The 19691-nt window shown below is 44.2% G+C and overlaps 1 protein-coding gene across 1 annotated transcript in view; it reads left to right on the forward strand.

Moving 5' to 3' along the window:
* Window positions 1–19691, forward strand: part of TSPAN9 (tetraspanin 9) — a 136494-nt gene that overhangs the window by 42145 nt on the left and 74658 nt on the right. The gene's annotated exons all lie outside the window — the stretch shown is intronic.

Below are 19691 nucleotides of genomic sequence, written 5' to 3' on the forward strand. Positions count from 1 at the left end.
GCTTATCCCTGTAGAAGTCAGGACACGGTCAGGGCTTTGTTGTTAGGTGCCGTCGAGTTGTCTCCGACTTGTAGTGACCTTGTGTACAGCAGTATGAAACACTGCCCGGTCCTATGTCAGCCTCATAGTACTTGCCATACCAGAGCCCATTGTTGCAGCCACCATGTCAATCCATCTTGCTAAGGGCCTTCCCCTCTTGCATTGACCTTCCACTTTACCAAGCATGATGTCTTTCTCCAGGGAATGGTCTCTTCTGACAACGTGACCAAAGTAAGTGAGACAATGTGTGGCCATTCTTGCTTTCAGGGAGCATTCTACCTGCACTTCTTCCAGGACAGATTTGTCAAGACTTTAGGATTCAGGTTTTCAGTCACTCACTTGTGTCACTAAATGTGAGCATCACTTTTGAACCTGGCTGTGAGGAACACAGAAGTTCTCTGAGGGGACATAGCCCCCATCCTCAGGGAGCTCCCATTCTCAACAGACAAAGGATCAACCATCATAAAGTGGTGTAACTAGAGCTGTGAAGGAAGCAAACACAGGAGCTAAAAGAATACCCAGGAGGGACACCCATCCTAAAGCTGGGGGACTCAAATGCTTTCATCTGCACTCGAAGTCCCTGGTGGCACAGTTTGCACTCGATTGTTAACCTAAAGATTGGTGATTTGAGCCCATACAGCTGCACTGTGGAAGAAAGGCCTGGCAATCTGCTTCTATAAAGATTACAGCCAAGAAAATGCTATGGAACAGTGCTACTTTGTAACACATTGGGGTCACCATGAGTCAGAATTGACTTGATGAGAGTGGTTTTTTGTTTGGGGAATACTTTTTTTCCATACCCAAGCAAATGCAGGTGAGTGACTTCAGGCCAGGTGTGGCCTTTTTTCCTGGTATCTTGGGGCCCTCACCATCCTCTAGGCCTGCTTCAGGAGCCTACTAGGGGAGAGGTCTGGAGTTCTCACTGTCTCTCTACACACACAGATCAGCCAGTCCTGGGACATGGAGGTCAGCTGTTCTGTCTGCACCTTTCTTAGAAAGAAGTACAATACAGGCTGGAGGCCCTAGAAGGGAAGATTATCCATCTCTAGGTGGTAGGAAGGATGTTACACCCAAGATGGGTGCAGTATAAGAGTCACGTGTATGCAGGCACAGATCTGGGGGCAGTTTTTAGACAGCTGCCAACCAAGGCTGGTCCATGTGGGATGTTGGCCCCTTGTTGTATCCTTTTGGGAAGATGAGCAATGTATCTCTGCTCATTGCCTGACTCATACTTAGTTCCGGAGCTTAAAAATGGTGGGAACACAACCCCCCTCCCCATTCCACAATAACAGGAAGACGGGCCAAGTAATTGGTTTAAGTCTGGGGAATAGAAGGAATTATTTTAATAGGTGATGCTCATTAAGGTCTGTGTCCAGGGCAACTCCTTAGCCTAGGGCTACTAACCTGAGTTCCCTGGCACGTTCTCTCTCAGCTGGAAGAAAAAAAGCATATCAATGGGATCTAGTCACACAATTCTTTTGTGCTTGTTCAACCTGCTGGCTGAAGCTGGGAGCCAGTGGAGGACGATTTTCCTTTCTTCTGACGCAGCAGCAAGCTGTGCAGGGTTCCTTGGTATACCGAGTCTGACTCAGGGCAGGAGGTGGTCAGAGATGCTGTTCTGCTTGCTGTCCTGCTGGATGTCAGTAGGGAGGAGGACACAAGAGAAGAGTTGAAACTGGGAAGAGGTGGGGGAGGGGAAGGGGTGCTCTGCTAAGCATTGGGAGGAGGGAATGTGTATGTGATGAGGAGAGGGCGATTGTGCAAGGGCAATGGCAGGGCCAGGGAGGGAGGTTATTTTTCATTCTTAGAGTTGCATGCAGAGGGAGAGACTTCTTTAAAGGCCAGAGAAGGGGTCTGTCATTCTTGTTCTTTGGGCTTAAAAAATCAAAAACAAAAAAAAGCTCACTGCCATCGAGTTGGTACCAACTCATAGCAACCCCCCCACCTTTGGGTTTCTGAGGTGGTATCTTTACGGAAGTGGATTACCCAACCTTCCTTCCGAGGAGTGGCTTGTGGGTTTGAACCACCAGCCTTCTGGTTAGCAGTCAAGTGCCTTAGGCACTATGCTACCAGAGCTCCCTTGGGCTTCAAAAGGTGGAACATTTTCATTTTCTGCCCAAGTTCAAAGAGAGAGGCCAGACTTTCTTAGGGCATGAACAATGCTTGAAAGGACAGAGTTACACCTAAGTAGCCTTGGGAGGGCCCACCCCTGAATCTTCTGGCCAGGAGTGTCCTCAAGGGCTCATCTAGTCTATTTCCCCACCCCTGGGTGGATGCTCACTCCTCAGGAGGTGAGTTACTCCTCTTTCTGAGAGATGGAGAGTCTCCCAGCTGCAGGGCTCCCACCTAGTACATGACCTGAATGCTTCTCAGTGTGCTCTGAGGTTTCCACATAGCATCCTTGACTGTGGAGAGGTCTGTTTCCTCCCACATTGATGCGTGAGATGCTGAGGTCTGGAGAGGGAGACCCAAGCTCATACCTGGCCCATCTGGCTATCAAAAGCAGTACTAGAATCCTAGTCCTCCAGGCCTCTGCCTGTAGGCACAGAGTTCCCTGTATTGCACTGTATCTGGCCTCTGTAAACCAGCGAATAAATACCACAGTGGGCAAAGCCGAATGATTGTTTAGTGGTGAAAAATTAAATGCAAGAGCTGAAGCCAACAGCAATTCCCACCAACACAGGGAGACTAAGAGCCCCAGAGCAGCATTACAAGCTGTTTGCCATGCATGTGTCCTGGGCTTTCTTATGACTGAGCATGTCTCCCAAGAATGTGTAGCTTGGGCTGTTTGGGGCAGCTGGGGGCTGCTTGGGAAAGCTGTTTCAACTTCCTGGCTGGCACTGGCCTCTGTGCAGCTTTGGGACAGCTCTTGTTATGCATGGTTCCCATTACCTTTATACCCCTGCTCCCTTAGAACACCAAGGTCAGGCACCTAAGGGACAGAGCTCTTTAGTGGGAAGACTCCCAGGTGAGGATGAAATTTACATTAAGTGTCTGTGCATGTGTTAGATGCCATCAAGTTGACGCTGACTCATAGTGACTCTACGTACGACAGGATGAAACACTGCCTGGTCCTGTGCAGGCCTCCCAATCCTTGCTCTACCTGAGCCCATTGCTGTAGCCATTGTGTCAGTCCATCTTGTTGAGGATCTCCCCCTTTTTCACTGACCCTCCACTTTACCAAGCATGATATCCTTCTCCAGGGAATGGTCCCTTCTGACAACAGGGCCAAAGTAGGTGAGACAAAAGTCTGACTGTTCTCGCTTCCAAAGAGTATTCCAGCTGCACTCCTTCCAGGACAGATTTGTTCGTTCTTCTGGCAGTCTGTGGTACTTGCAGTATTCTTTAAGTGTCTAGAGAGAAGCAAGTTAATGCTGCCAGTGGCCCCAGGGAGCTATTCATACCTGTAACATTGTGCTGGAAGGATGGGTGTGGACCAGTGTTATGCAGCTATGCCAGGCCATCCCTCTACTCCCCACCTCTCAACACATTTCACAACAGTTCCCACCACTCCTCCATTTGCCCCTGTGCCAGACCTGTGTGAGCCTGGAGCCCTTGTGAGGTTTGGAGATAGGAGGAAGCCATGGACAGGTCCTCAGATGCTTCCAGGGATGGTAAAGTCCTGCTGGTGTGGCTGGGGTGGTAAAAGCTTGACTTCTGCCAAGGTTACATTAACAATATAACAACAACTGGCATTCTAGTGGTTCTTTCAGTTCAGAAAACACCATCATATACATTCCTCATTTGATCTTCACAGCCTCTTTCAAGGACAAACCAGCAATAGCTAATATTTATTGAGTAATTACTGTATTTCATGCACACCACACTAAATGCTTCACATGCACTTAAAAAGGAAAAAAATCTTCACAGCCACTCAGTGACACAATACCAGTATAATCCCCGTCTTATACATGAGGAATCTAAAGCTTCAAGATGTTGGGTAACAGGTAAGAAGAGGGAGATGCAGTACTCCCACCAGGCAACTGGGTTCCTGAGTCCATGCTCTTAGCCATCTCATTGTTCTGCCTGTTCACTTTGTGAGGAGATGGTCCCCTGTTGGCAGGCAGCTCTGGATGGGAGCAGTTCTGACTCCAGCTCTGAGCTCTTGCTACTGTTGGGCCACAGGGCAGCACCACGACCCCATGGTCAAGGTAAGGAACAGAGCCACTTACCTTGACACGAGTTGATGCCTAAGTAGCAGGCTTCTTGAAGGAAACTTGCCGCAGCCCACTTCCAGGGTGTATTTGTTTCCTGTGACTGTTACAACAAATTCCCACAAATTGGTTGCCTTAAAACAGCCGAATTTTTTTTTCCTCCCCATCTCAGTTCTGGAGGGTGCAAGTCCAAAATCATGGTGTTAGCAGGGCCACACTCCCTCTGGAGGCCATAGGGGACCATCTGTTCCCTGCTTTTCCCTGTTTCTGGTGGCTGTCTGCATTCCTTGGTTTGTGGCTGCATCACTTCAATCTCTACATCCATCTTCACATCACTTCTTTGTGTCTCTGTCTAATCTCCCTCTGCCTCTCTTTATGAGGATATTTGTGACCTGGGTAATCCAGAACGATCACCTCATCTCAAGATGCTTAGCTAAATCACATCTACAGAGCTCCCCCCGCCCCCCCAAATAAGGTGACATTCACAGGTTCTAGGGATAAGGACATAGGCATCACCATGCAGCTCACTACATAGGGCATCTTCAGGTGCTATGAGCACAGGAGGCAGGAGTCAGACCCATTTCAGACCTAAGGGGTGATGGGGGCCAGGAATCTGCCCCTGCCCTCCCAGCAAGGGATAGCAAGTAGAGGCAGAAGGTGACTTCCTGCATGAAGTCTAGGCTCCCAGTGGTCCTTGAGTGGGCATCTAACTCTGACCTGCACTGGGCATGTAGCCATGGCTCTGCCTACTTTTCTCCCACATGTAAACTCTGGAGTTTGGGACCAGAGGAACCACCTGCATGCAGGTTGTCTTGCTCTTGTATTAGCCTCCTGACTAGCCTTCTTTCAACCAATACTACTTATTCCCTCTGCTCGTCAGGCACATTTTTCTTACATGTGGCCCAACTTCCTTCTGCAGCATTCTGGTCTGGGGCTCCCTGGTCAGGGCCTTTCACAGGACCTGTCTGTTGCATTTGAGGGTCATGCCCAGCTGAATGCCCTGTAGGCAGGACTGGATGGCACTGGGAGTGCTTTGGGAGGTTGCCTCAGCATGGAGCTGTGTACTGTTTCCTTGCTGGATTTTGCTGAACTCAGAGTGAGAGAGGGGCAGGCCTGCAGGGCTCCTCTTTCCTACCAGGGGAAGCTGGGGCTGAATGCTGATGAAGCCCCTTCCTGGCCTCCCAGGCCCTGCCTAGCAGGCCTCCTCCCTGGAAGGCAGGCATGGTGCCACCACTTTGGTTGTAAAGACATTGCAGCAACCTACTGCTATGTGGGATCAGTCAGTTCTGGCTCCCTTTGGCTGTAGGATTTTGCTTCTCTTGGTTGGGGAGGACTCACGGCTTGGCCCCTGAGCAAGAGAACAAGCACATGAGTGAGCAGCAGATCTTTTCCTTTGTTTCAGCTTATTCTCTGTCCTTCCCTTCTCCTCTCATCACCTGTCTGATATTTCTCTCCATGGAGCAGAAAGCCTGAGAGCTCTTCAGGCTCTGTATCACCTTGCGGAAGTATCTCTATGTTACCTGTCCCTCCCCAGGAGATCTGCCCCAGAGCCTGGTTGGGCTTTGGTTGGAGATGCTTGGGAGGCTTGGCAGGTATTGTTGGCGTCACATGTTGTGCAAGAGGATGAATATTTTTGAAAGTCAGGAGTCAAGTTTTAAAAGGTTCAATTCCTAGACCTTCCTGGTGTTCTGCTTGGAAAGCAGATGAACATATGTGTCTTCCCTGATACTCAGTCCTGTCTCCAAACCTCTGTCTCCCTGTGAGCCTGAGTCACCTGTCCATATCTCATCATCTCTCCTCCTCCCATCACTCAGGTATTCTTTTGCATTGCAGTACCCATTGGGGACCTTCCCATCATGCCCTGAATATTCCTGGAGGACGGTAAATCACTTGTGCTTGCTTTTGCAAGTGGTAGATGCCTACTGAATGCTTCTCAACACTTCTAGAATGGGGATGGAACAGTGGTTCCTCAGTCCGTGGAGACTCTGCCTCACATCCTAGGGTTTTTCCCAGCCTGATCTGTGAACCAGGAGGGAAGAGGCCATCCCAGCCTGTCCTGCTAAATCCCCCAACTCTCTCCATCCATCTCCAGAATATCCCTGTTCTGTTGCATATTCAGCCATTGTTCCTAGTCCTCAGGACACCCTGAGGAGGGACCCCTTTTGTTGGAAGCTTGCTTGACCCAGGATGCCATGAGGTTTCCTTGATCCCCACCTGGACCAATAGAATTCCTGGGCTCCCTTCCCACCTGGAGGTGCAGAGCCTGGAGCTGGGGGGCCGGGTGTGTGCTATAAAGGGCTTAGCATGACCTATATAAACCTCCTGCTCGGGAAGTAAAGGATGCTTCTAATTGGGAACAGTGCTTAGTCAAGAGAGTGCGTGCCTGGGTGTGTAAGGATTGTGGCTTTTTAAAAATAATTTTAATTTCTCGCCAGAGGATGCCATGCATTCTTTCTTTCTCTACCCTGTGGAGCCTGTTATCCTTGCAGAAGGCAACAGCACAGCAGGTGGAGAACTAGGAGAAGCAAGGAGAGTGAAGGGAAGCAGGGCAGTCTCAGGCTCCCTGGCTCTGTGACCTTGGCTGGGCATCTCCCCTCTCTGGGCCTCATGATTCCCCCCCATGTACTGACCCTTAGGATGCCTTCAGGTGAAGATTCTGGCTGTGCAGCCACCACTGCACACACCAGACGTGCTGCACAATGGGGAGTCAGTGAGGACAACACTCCTGGGCCAAGCCTGGCTCTAGCCTTGGCTCCGGACAGGGTTCCTGGCATCAGCCCCATTTCATCAGGGAGAGATGCCATGGGTAGGGGCTGCTAGGGAGCTAGCTGAGTCCATGCATTGCAACCTGCCATGCCAGGCCCATCCTAAAGAGGTCAACATGAAGGATTAAAGGCTGGAGCTGGTGGGGGTGGAGTGGGTGGAAATTCACGTTGAATTGGCCCACTCTGGTGCCAGGGTAACAGATGTTCGCTTTGGAACCTGGAAGAGGTTCGCTCCAGGCCGCAGGCGGGCGGCGCCTTCAGATGATCTCCCGGCTCAGGTTTCTTATTGGCTTTGAACAGGGCCTTTCACTTTGGGGGCCGTCTGGTCTCCAAGATTCCTCCCACCACTGCCTTTTCACCCACTGTCCTGTGCTGTGCCCAGCCAGCAGAATTGGCTGCTCCCCCCGCCCCCCCGGCAGTGTGAGCTCTCTGAGCCTGGGGCTGGCTCTGGGTTGGGCTGTCTCAGGCCAGGGCCCTTCTCCCCTCACCCTGGGAGGAGCATCCTGCTCATCTTGAATGCAGCAGTACAATTATGTGTGCCTTCGGAGGGATCTGCAGTCTGCAGGACTTCAGCAACAGCTCCTCCAGAAGGCTCTGGTCTCGAGGGCATTCCTGGATCTTTATTTTTGATTTGATTGTTATGGCCCTGAGGATGTATGCTTTGGAAGTGAAGTGAATTATTTGGCATAGAATTTTCAGCTGCCTAGGCACTCTATCTAACGAGCTCTGGGGGAGCTGTGGTTAAAGCATTGGGCTGCTAACCAAAAGGTCAGTGGTTTGAACCCACCAGCTGCTCAATTGGAGAAAGATGAGGCAGTCTGCTTCTGTAAATGTTATACCTTGGAAACCCTATATGGCAGTTCTCTGTGTCTCATAGGGTCACTGTGACTCAGAATCGATTTGATGGCAGTGGGTTTGGGTTTGGTTTAAAGTGCCCTCTCTAACACCCTCTGTCAGTTTGTTGTACCATGGTGGCTTGCATGTTGATGTGGTGCTAGAAGCTATGCATCAGTATTTCAAATATCAGCAGAGTCACCCATGTGGATAGGTGGAGCTTCCAGACTGACAGACAAGGAGAACAGGTCTGATTATCTACTTTTAAAAATGAGCTAATGAAAACCTTATGGGTCGCAGTGAATATTGTCCAACATGGTGCTGTAAGATGAGCCCCTATGGTTTGAAGGCACTCAAGATATATAGTCACCCCAGCAGTGGACTTGAGCATACCCATTTTCATGATGGTGGTGCAGGACCAGGCATTGTTTTGTTCTGTTGTACATGGATTGTCATGAATTGGAACTGAGTTGATGGACAGCTAACAAAAACCAGGGTGTCTTATGCAACAAAGTGCTGTGTGGTCTTCTCTCAAAATATTTTCTTTCCTGATCCTCAACTTCTATTATAAGTTCATTTTCTTTTTACCAGGAGATTTATTTATTTATTTAAAAAAGACTTGCCCGATGACAGTTTAATTATTTTCATCAAGAGACAGAAAGGAGGGAATGAGGTTAGGATACAGCAAGAAGGATTTGGATTGGATCATCGTTACTGAGAACCTGAAGCATGTCCCCTGCCCTGATGCTTTCCTTCTCCCACCCTCTCCTTCCCACCGCTGGTCTCCAGAATTTTGGGATTAAAAGAAATTTAAGGGGTATTGAATCTGGTGGATTTTGAGCCCAGCTATGCATCACAATCACCTGGGAAGCTGGTGAAAATAAGGACTCACATTTCCCACCCTCAGAGATCCATTTAGTTGGTCAGGAGTGGGGACTGAGGTGCTGCATGTTTAACAAGCTCCCCAGGTGATGCTGGTACTTCCGGCCCACCCTGGTTCATGGTATTTGGTCTGTGTGCTCTGGCGCAGCTCTCCCATTTATGAGACGCAGGCATCCTGGCTCCAGCTTCTCTAAGTGATCACCTGTGTGTGTGTAAGGGGAGAGGGAGATGGCTGTTTACTGCCTCCTGAGACTGCTCATTCCATTTCCGGCAGGTTTACCTGTAGCAGGTTCTTTCTCATTGTCCTGGTTCTCTTCCTTAGAGACACACAGAAGGACTGTCCTCTTCTCTAAGACAGGCCTTATCATATGATGGTGCCTGTTATATCCCATCCAGTCTACATAAACCCTGCTCCTTTTAATGTTTTTCAGATGCCTTCACTTTGCCACAGGGAAATGGAGGAAACCAAGGGGTAGGAGTCCAGGGATGGGGACTGGGAACCCCTGTGCTTAAGAACTCCAAACTTACTATCTGAGCCAGGAACAACCTCTTCTCCCCAGCTCTACCCATCACCCCATTTCTTCCCTTCTGTACAAGTAGCCACCAGCAGGGCTTCTTAATTGAATTGTTAAGCTTCTATAATCATGTTGTCATCAAGCACATTAAATTAAGTGGTATTTGATAAATACAAAAGAATACAGGGAAGTTATTAAGGATAATACACAACCACCATAGAACTCACCTCCAATTTAAGACCTATTCATCTCTAGTACATTACCTTTAATCATGTGCTCTGTTCCTGTCCCATCTGCTGGCCTCTCTGATTGTGTTTTTTATCACTGTTTTGTAATAGTGATAAAATGTAATATTGTCACCCATGTGTCCCTAAACAATACATTGTATAGTTTCACTTGCTTTTTTTTTTTTTTTTTAAATTGTGATTTGGGTGAAAGTTTACAGAGCAAATTCATTTTCTATACAGCAGTTCATATGCACATTGTCTCATGACATTGACTACAATTTACCACAATGCAACAACTTCCCTTCCACTTCCTCCCAATAGTTACCTCTTCCCTGTGTCCTTCCCTCCATGCACTCCTGTCCCCTGAGCTGTGTCCCTGTGCACACACAGCCATTCGATTCTCCCATGTTTCTTCTCTCCAAGGAGTGCATCTACCAAATATAAATGTTCAGTTCACATGCCTGTCTTTTATTTGGCTGGAGGCCACAAGTGTTGGTTCAGTTATAGACCTGAAGGGCAGCTAGGTTCACTTGCTATAAGGAGCTTACATTTTTTTTTTTACTTAGTATTGTAATTCTTGTTATATTTGTAGCTTTATTCATTTATTTCCCCTACTTTGTAATATTTCGTTATATGAATATATCACAGTTTGTCCATTGATACCAGTATTTTTGCTGTCAAGAGCAAAGCTGCCCTGAGCATTCTTGACCATGTACGTTTATTTCTTCATTTTCTGTGTGTAAGAGTTTTCCTAGGGTGTGGACCTAGGAGTGGAGTTGTTGGGTCATGGGGTATGGACAGGTTTCATCTTTTGAAAAATAAATCAGATCTCAAGGAAGGAATGAGTCGTCCTACTGGCTAAAGCATGGTCCTCTCTGAGGTTGTGAGATGGGGAGGGTGTACCTGTTTGTAGCCTGGTAAGCAGCCAGATCTCCACAGAGGATAATTCCAAAGCAAGAGGCCAGGTTCCTTCCAGCACCCCCAGCTCCGAGTCCCAGCAGGCTGCAAGAGTAGCTTTGTTACTTAACAACAGTGTAGGGATGAATGGGAGTGTATGCATGTGTGGCTGGGGCTGAGCCATTCTTCCAGATCTAATTTACTGCTCCGCTTTCCTATCCTGGAGCCTCTGCCAAGTGCCCATAAAAAAGATGAAATATTTAGCTAAGATAAGGGAGGGAGGGAGTCAAAGCAGTCTTTTGTATTAGCCTTGGTGTTGAGAAGGTACTTTGGGTAATTTCCTTCTATCCTATCCCACATTTAAATCCTGGCCATCCTTTGATGTCTAGATTAAGACCTACTGTCTCAGTGAAATCTTCCTGGTCCCAACACATAGGCCCCTCACCCTTCTCTGAACTTCTCAGTTAGTTTGTTGTTAGTTACCATCCAGTCAATTCTGACTGATGGCAATCCTAGAGCAGAACTAGGATTTTCTTGGCTGTAATCTTTGTGGGAGCAGATTGTCTGGACTTTTCTTCTGTGGTACCACTGGGTGGGTTCAAACTGCCCTGGATGGGTTGTACCACCTCATTTTTGTTAGGTGCTGTCTAGTTGATTCTGACTCATAGTGACCCCATGTTATGGAGTAGAACTGCCCTATAGGGTTTCCTAAGCTGTAATCTTTACAGAGGAATCCCGGTAGCATAGTGGTTAAGCACTTGACTCCTAACTAGAAAGTTCAGATGTTCAAACCTACCAGCCACACTGAGAGAGAAAGATGTAGCGGTTTGCTTCCAAAAATATGTCAGCCTGGAAACTGCCTATGGGGCAGTTCTACCCTGTTTTACTGGATTGCTATGAGTTGAAATCAACTTGATGGCAACAGGTTTATTATTGTTATTATTATTAAATATTTTTTTCCCTAAATTTTATTTATTTTGTTGTTGTTGAGAATATACACAGCAAAACATATACCAATTCAACAGCTTCTACAACTTAGTGCCACCACTCGTCTGTCAGTTTGTCATACTGTGGTGGCTTGTGTGTTGCTGTGAGGCTGGAGGCTATGCCACCAGTGTTTCAAATACCAGCAGGGTCACCCATGGTGGACAGGTTTCAGCAGAGCTTCCAGACTAAGACAGACTCAGAAGAAGGAAGGGGCCATCCACTTCTCAAAGAATTGCCAGTGACAACCTTATGAATAGCAGTGAAACATTGTCTGATATATTACTAGAAAACTTAATGAATATCACTGAAACATTGTCCAATATAGTGCCGGAATATCAGAAGGCACTCAAAATACAACTGGGGAAGAGCTACCTCCTCGGAGTAAAAATTACTTTAATGATGTGAATGGAGTAAAGCTTCTGGGACCTCCATTGGCTGATGTGGCACAACTCAAAATGAGAAGAAACAGCTGCAAACATCCATTAATAATGAGAACATGGAATGTATGAAGTATGAACCTAGGAAAATTGGAACTTGTCAAAAATCAAACTAGAATGCATAAAGATTGATATCCTAGGCATTATTGAGCTGAAATGAACTGGTTTTGGCCATTTTGAAGCAGACAACCATGTGATCTACTGTGCCAGCAATGACAAATTGAAGAGGAATGGTGTGGCATTCATTGTCACAAAGAATGTTTCAAGATCTATCCTGAAGTACAATGTTATCAGTGATAGGATAATATTCATATGCCTATAAGAAAGACCAGTTAAGACCACTATAGTTCAAATTTATGCATCAGCCATCAAAGCCAAAGATAAGGAAATTTAAGATTTTTACCAACTTTTGCAGTCTGAATTTGACCAAACATGTAATCAAGGTGTGTTGATTATCACTGGTAGTTGGAATGCAAAAGTTGGAAACAAAGAAGAATCAATCACTGGTAGTTGGAAAATATAGCCTTGGTGATGGAAATAATACTGGCGGTCACATGATAGAATTTGCAAGACCAATGACTTATTCATTGAAAATACCTTTTATCAATAGCATAAATGGCAGCTATACATGTGGACTTCACCAGATGGAGCACACAGGATTCAGATTGATTACATCTGTGGAAAGAGGTGATGGAGAAGCTCAATATCTTCAGCCAAAACAAGGCCAGGAGCTGACTGTGGAACAGATCATCAACTGCTCATATGCAAGTTCATGTTGAAGCTGAAAACAATTAAAACAAGTCCACAAGAGCCAAAATATGACCTTGATTATATCCCTCCTGAATTTAGAGATCATCTAAAGAATAGATTTGATGCATTGAACATGAATGACTGAAAACCAGAGGAATTGTGGGATGACATCAAGACCATCATCCATGAAGAAAGCAAGAGGTCATTAAAAAGACAGGAAAGGAAGAAAAGACTAAAATGGATGTCAGAAGATACTCTGAAACTTGCCCTTGAGCAGAGAGTAGCTAAAGCAAATGGAAGAAATGACAAGATAAAATATCTGAATAGAAGATTTCAAAGAGGAACTTGAGAAGAAAAAGTCAGTTATAATGAAATGTACAAACATCTGGAATTAGAAAACCAAAAGGGAAGAACATGCTCAGCATTTCTCAAGCTGAAAGAATGGAGGGAAAAATTCAAGCCTTGAGTTGCAATATTGAAAGATTCTATGGGCAAAATTTTGAATGATGCAGGAAACATCAAAAGAAGATGGAAGGAGTACACAGAGTACCACTGTACCAAAAAGAATTGGTTGATGTTCATCCATTTCAGGAGGTGGCATATGATCAAGAACCAATGATACTGAAGGGAGAAGTCAAAGCTGCACTGAAGGAATTGGTGAAAAACAAGGCTTCAAGAATTGACAGAATACCCACTGAGATGTTTCAAAAAAACAGATGCCACACTGGAGGAACTCACTTGTCTATGCCAAGAAATTTGGAAGACAGCTACCTGGCCAACTGACTGGAAGAGATCCATATTTGTACCCATTCTAAAGAAAGGTGATCCCACAGAATTGTGGAAATTATCAAACAATATCATTAATAACAGATGCAAGTAAAATCTTGCTGAAAATAATTTAAAAATGTTTACAGCAGTATATTGACAGAACTTCAGAAATGCAAGCTGGATTCAGAAGAGGACGTAGAATGAGGGATATCATTGCTGATGTCAGATGGATCTTGGCTGAAAGCAAAGAATACCAGAAAGATGTTTACTTGTGTTTTATTGACTGTACAAGGGCATCTGATTGTGTGGATCATAACAAATTATAGATAGCATTGAGAAGAATGAGAATTCCAGATCACTTGATTGTACTCACAAGGAACCTGTACATAGACCAAGAGGCTGTTGTTGGAACAGAACAAGGGGATATTGTGTGGTTTAAAATCAGGAAGGGAGTGTGTCAGGGTTGTATCCTTTCACCATACTTATTCAATTTGTATGCTGAGCAAATAATCCAAGAAGCTGGACTGTATGAAGAAGAGCGTGGCATCAGGATTGGAGGAAGACTCATTAACAACCTGCGATATGCAGATGATACAACTTTGCTTGCTGAAAGTGAGGATGACTTGAAGCACTTACTGATGAAGATTAAAGATTGCAGTCTGCCATATGGATTACACTTCAACATAAAGAAAGTGAAAATCCTTACAACTGGACCAATAAGCAGCATCATGGAGAAAAGATTGAAGTTGTCAAAGATTTCATATTACTTGGTTACACAATCAACACCAATGGAAGCAGCAGTCAAGACATCAGACAATGTATTGCACTGGGCAAATCTTAAGTTCTGAAGAGCAGAGATGTCTCTTTGAAGACCCAACTCATGGTATTTTCAGTCACCTCATATGCATGTGAGAGCTGGACAGTGAATAAGGAAGACTGAAGAAGAGTTGATGCTTTTGAGTTGTGGTGCTGGCATAGAATGCTGAAAATACCATGGACTGCCAAAAGAACTAACAAATCTGTCCTGGAAGAAGTGCAGCTGGAATGCTTCTTGGAAGTGAGAATGGCCAGACTTTGTCTGACCTGCTTTGGTCATGTTTCCAGAGGGGACTATTCCCTGGAGAAGGATAACATGTTTGGTAAAGTGGAGGGTCAATGAAAAAGGGGAAGGCCCTCAAGGAGATGGATTGACACAGTGGCTGCAATGATGGGCTCAGGTATAGCAAGTCTTATGAGGCTGGTGCAGGACAGAGCAGTGTTTCATACTGTTGTACATAGGGTTGCTATGAGTCGGAGCTGACTCAATAGCACCTAACAACAACAACCACAACAACTACTACTTTGTGACATTGATTACAGTTCTTGAATTGTGCAACTATTCTCACCCTCCTTTTCTGAGTTATTTCTTTCTCATTAACATAAACTCACTGCCCACTAATGTTCCTATCTAACCTTTCGAGTTGCTCTTGTCAATTTGATCCCATGTAATAGTTTTTAAAATAGCATAATGCTCAAGGCAGACCTTTATTTTATTTTAACTTTTTGTGATTTGGGTCAAATTTTACAAAGCAGATTTGTTTTACATTCAACAGTTCATACACATTTTGTTTTGTGACACTGGTTACATTCTGTGTGGTGTAACAGCTCACCTCCCACTTCCTCCCTGTGGTTACCCTTTCCCTGTGTCCTTGCCTATGCGTTCCTGTCTCCCTACCTTTCTCCCAGTGCAAATGCTGCCCTTCTGATCTCCCATAGTTGATTGTTCTAAGGAGTGCATTTCCCTGCTGTAGGTGTTTAACTTGTGGGCCTGTCTATATGTTTGGCTGAGAGTTAAGCCAAGGGGAGTTCAGTTTCAGGCCCAAAGGGTGACTCGGGGCCGTAGCTTCAGGACTTTCACCAGTCTCTATCAGAACTGTAAGCCTAGTCTTTTTAATGATTTTGAGGTGTTCCCCCCAACACACATTTTTCTTCTACTCTGTACAGGATCTCCAATTTTGATCCCTTTCCAAGTGGTTGGCATTGGTAGCCAGGTACCACCTAGTTCTTTTTGTTTCAGGGTCATATAGGCTGAGGTTCTCATGGTCCATTAGTCCCTTGGACTGTTCCCATGCATTTTTTATTTTCTTCATCCTTCTTTGCTCCAGATGAGGAGAGACCAATAGTTGCCACTTAGATGGCCATTTGCAAGCTTTTAAGACTCTAGTCATTACTCACCCAAGTAAAACATAGAACAACATTTTTGTATAACATGTTGTACCAGTTGAGCTTGATGTCCCCTGAGACCATGGTCCTCAGCATGCATGCCCAGTGACCTACTCCCTCTGGTGCTTATTTGTGGCTAATAAGTTATCCTGATTTTGCCTCTTGTTATATATTTAAACTGCATGTGGATATTTTTATAGCATATACAAATACATATGTAGGAATATCATCTGCAAAAACTATGTATAGTCATGAGTATATTTCCATTTGCCTGTCCATACCTAATCTTACCTGTCTACCTATGTATACACCTGTAGATTAGTGTTTGCTGTTACTGATAATGCAGTATTGTATATGCAATAGTTTTTGCCTTTATCGTCTGTACCTCTTTTGCACCTCTCCATATCTTCCTTTTCCTTAGTGATACTGTGCTAGTCACATGCTTTTGTTATATTGCTTTTTCCTTTACCTATATCAAACCTGTCTCTTAATTATCCATCTGTTTTCCCTCCCATCCTCTTCCCTCCTATCTCTGGTAAGCAACAAAGAAAATTTCTTTCCCTGTGTAAACCTTTCCTTGACTTTTTACAATAATGGACTCATACAGTATTTGTCCTTCTGTGATTGACTTATTTCACTCAGCATAATGTCCTCCAAGTTCATCCATGTTATAAGGTGATTCGTTGATTCTTCATTTTTCTTTAGTGTTGCATAGTATTCCGTTGTGTGTATGTAGTTTAGTTATCCGCTCATCTGTTGATGGGCACTTACGCTGTTTCCATCTCTTTGCTATTGTCAATAGTGATGTGATGAACATGGGTGTGTGTATATCTATTCATGTCCCAGATCTGACCACTTTAAGATATATTCCTGATCATGGGATTGCTGGATCAAACGGTGTTTTTATTTCCAGTTTTTTTAAGGAGGTACCATACTGTTTTCCATAATGGTTGTACCATTTTACAATCCTGCCAGCAGTGTATGAGAGATCCAATTTCTCCACATCCTTGCCAGCGTTTGTTGTTTTCTGTCTTGTTGAACTTTGCTGTTATTGCTGTGGTGAGATGATTATCTTTCTTTTTTAAATTTTTCATTGTGATTTGGGTACAAATTTACAAAGCACATTCATTTTACTCTCAACAGTTCATACACATTTGGTTTCATTCCCCGATCACAATCCCCAACAACAGAAAGCTCCTCCCATCTCCTCCCTGTGACTACCCATTCCCTGTGCCCTTCTTATCTATGTATTCCTGTCTGTCCAGCTTTCCCTCTGTGTGAATGTTGCCCTTCTGGTTGATTGATTTAAGGGGTACATCTCTCTAGAGTAGGTGGGTGCATCTCCTTGGGGTAGGTATTCTGCTTGTAGGTCTTTCTACTGTTGGACTGAGAGCTAATCTGTGGAAGTGAGTCCATTTCCAGGCCTGAAGGGTAACCTGGGTCTTAGTCTCAGGGGTTCCACCAGTCTCTATCTGACCAGTAATTCTGGTTATTTTTGTGTTTTTGAATTTTTTTCCACATTTTTCCTCCCACTCTCTCTATTTGATCCCTTTCTGAGTGGTTGGCATGGGTAGCTGGGCATCATCTTCTGGTGTCAGAGTTGTGAAGGCTGAGGTCCTCATGGTCCATCATATCTTTGAACTAATTGTTTCCATATGACTTTGATTTTCTTCACTCTTCTTTGCTCCAGACGAAATGAGACCAATAGTTGCACTATTTTATGGCCACTAGAAAGCTTTTAAGACCCCAGTCACCACTCACCAAAGAAGGATGTGGAACAAGATTTTTGTTTACTATGTTGTGCCAGTTGATACATGATATCCCTCAAAACTATGGTCCCTATCTCATTGTTGTTTTGATTTACATCTCTCTAATGGTTAATGATTGTGAGCATTTCTTCATGTGTTTGTTGGCTGCCTGAATATCTTCTTTGTGATGTGTCTGTTTATATCTTTTGCCCATTTTTGAAGTGGATTGCTTGTCTTTTTGTTGTTGAAGTATTGAGGTTTTCTATAAATTTTAGAGCTAAGTCCCTTGTCAGATATGTCATTACTGAATTTTTTTTCCCAATCTATAGGTTCTCTTTTTACTTTTTTGGAGAAGTCTTTTGATGCACATAAAACAAACAAAACGCAACCACTGCTGTGGTGTCAGATCTGACTCATAGTGACCCCTTCTTGTGTTTCTGAGGTGGTATCACTATGGAAGTAGATTGCCCAACCTTCCTTCTGGGGAGTATCTGGTGGGTTTGAACCTCTAGCCTTCTGGTTAACAGTCAGATGCCTTAGGCACTATGCCACCAGAGCTCCCTTTTGATGCATGTAAGAATTTAATTTTTAGAAGGTCCTAGTCATTTAGTTTCTCTTCTGCTGTTTGTGGATTTTGGGTTATGCTTGATAGACTATTTATGCCATGAATTAGGGCCCCTAAGTTTGCACCTATTTTATCTTTGATTAACTTTATAATTTTGGGTTTTATATTTAGGTCTTTGATCCATCTTGAGCTCATTTTTTGTGTATGGTGTGAGGTATGGATCTTGTTTCATATTTTTTTGCAACTGGATATCCAGTTTTGCCAGCACTATTTGTTAGAGAGACTATCTCTTCCCCATTAAATGGGGTTTCAGCCCTCTGTCAAAGATCAGCTGTCCATAGATGGATGGATCTGTTTCTGGATTCTCAATTCTGTTCCATTAGTCTATGTGTCTATTGTTGTACCAATATTGTTGGTTTTGACTCCTCTGACTGTTTTGAGATCTAGGAGTATGAGACCTCCAACTTCATGTTTCTTTTTCAGTAGTACTTTGCTTATCTGTGCTTTCCTTTTCATATAAAATTAGTGATTGGTTTTTCCATGTCCTTAAGGAATGTTGATGGAATCTGAGTTGTGATTGCATTGAATCTATAGATTGCTTTGGGTAGTATTGACATTGGCAGACTTTTTTTTTTTTTTTTTTACTGGTTTAGCTAAATTATGGTTCAGTTTTAAGGTGACTTCAGGGGTTATTTTTGGTTTAAGGTTCGGAGATTCTCTCAGGACAGTAGTTTTAGGGGTTCATTCACCCTTCATGGCTCCATGAGAATTTGAAATTCTGTTCTGCATTTTCCTCATTTTGATCAGGTTTCTTCTATGGAATCTCTGATCAAAATATTTAGTAATGGTAGCTGGGCACCATCCAGTTCTTCTGGTCTCATGGCCGAGGAGGCAGTTGTTTGTAGAGGCAGTTGGCCATATATTGTTTATCCTCCTTATATTCCTGACTCTCCTTCCTTTGTGTTTCAGGTTAATAGAAACCAATTGTTGTGCCTTGGATGGCTGCTTGCAAACTTTTAAGATGCCAGGCACTACACAAAAAACTAGGAGACAGAACAGAGTCACTAACCACATTATTAGGCCAATTAACTGGGACATCCCATGGCACCATGATCCTAAACCTTCAACCCAAGTAGCCAAATCCCATGAGGTATTTGATTGTATGTCAGCCTCTTCAGCAGCTATTTTTTTGTTGTTGTTGTTGTTGTTGTTGTAAGTACATATATCACACAGTTTTTGCCAGTTCAACTTTTTACAGGTGTACAACTTACTGACAGCAGTTATAATAATTGGCTGTGCAACCCTACCTTAATCAACATAGTATTTCTGTCATTGTTGGCTCCCCATTTTCCCCCAATGACCTCTAATAAACTTTGTTCTCCATATATTTGCCTTTTCTTGTCTTTTTATATAAGTGAAGTATACAACACTTGTCGTTGTGTGATTGGCTGATTCCACTCAGCACAATATCTTTAAACTCCATCCATGCTGTTCCATGTATCAGGACTTCATTTTTCCTACTGTCAGGGTAGTATTCCATTGTATATGTATACTATATTTTGTTTATCTATTCATCTGTTGATTGCCATTTAGGTTGTTTCCACCTTTTGGCTATTGAAAATAGTGCTGCAGTGAACATTGGTGTACAAGTAAGTCTCTTTTTGAGTTTCTGCATTCAAGTCTTTCAAGTCTCTGCTTTTTAAATCTGTTCTTAGGTATATATCTAAGAGTGAAATTGCTGGGTCATATTTTTAGTTTTTTGAGGAATTGCCATACTGTTTTCCACAATGGCTGTACCATTTTGCATCCTGCCAGCAATGGATAAAGGGTCCAGTTTCCCCATATGCTTGCCAACATTTGTTATTTTCAGGGTTTTCTTTTTTAATTTTTATCTTTGCTATCATAGTGAGAATGAAATGAT

Source organism: Orycteropus afer, unplaced genomic scaffold, assembly GCF_000298275.1.
Source record: "Orycteropus afer afer isolate SDZICR_OR568_19922 unplaced genomic scaffold, OryAfe1.0 scaffold00040, whole genome shotgun sequence".
Taxonomy (NCBI): Eukaryota; Metazoa; Chordata; class Mammalia; order Tubulidentata; family Orycteropodidae; genus Orycteropus; species Orycteropus afer.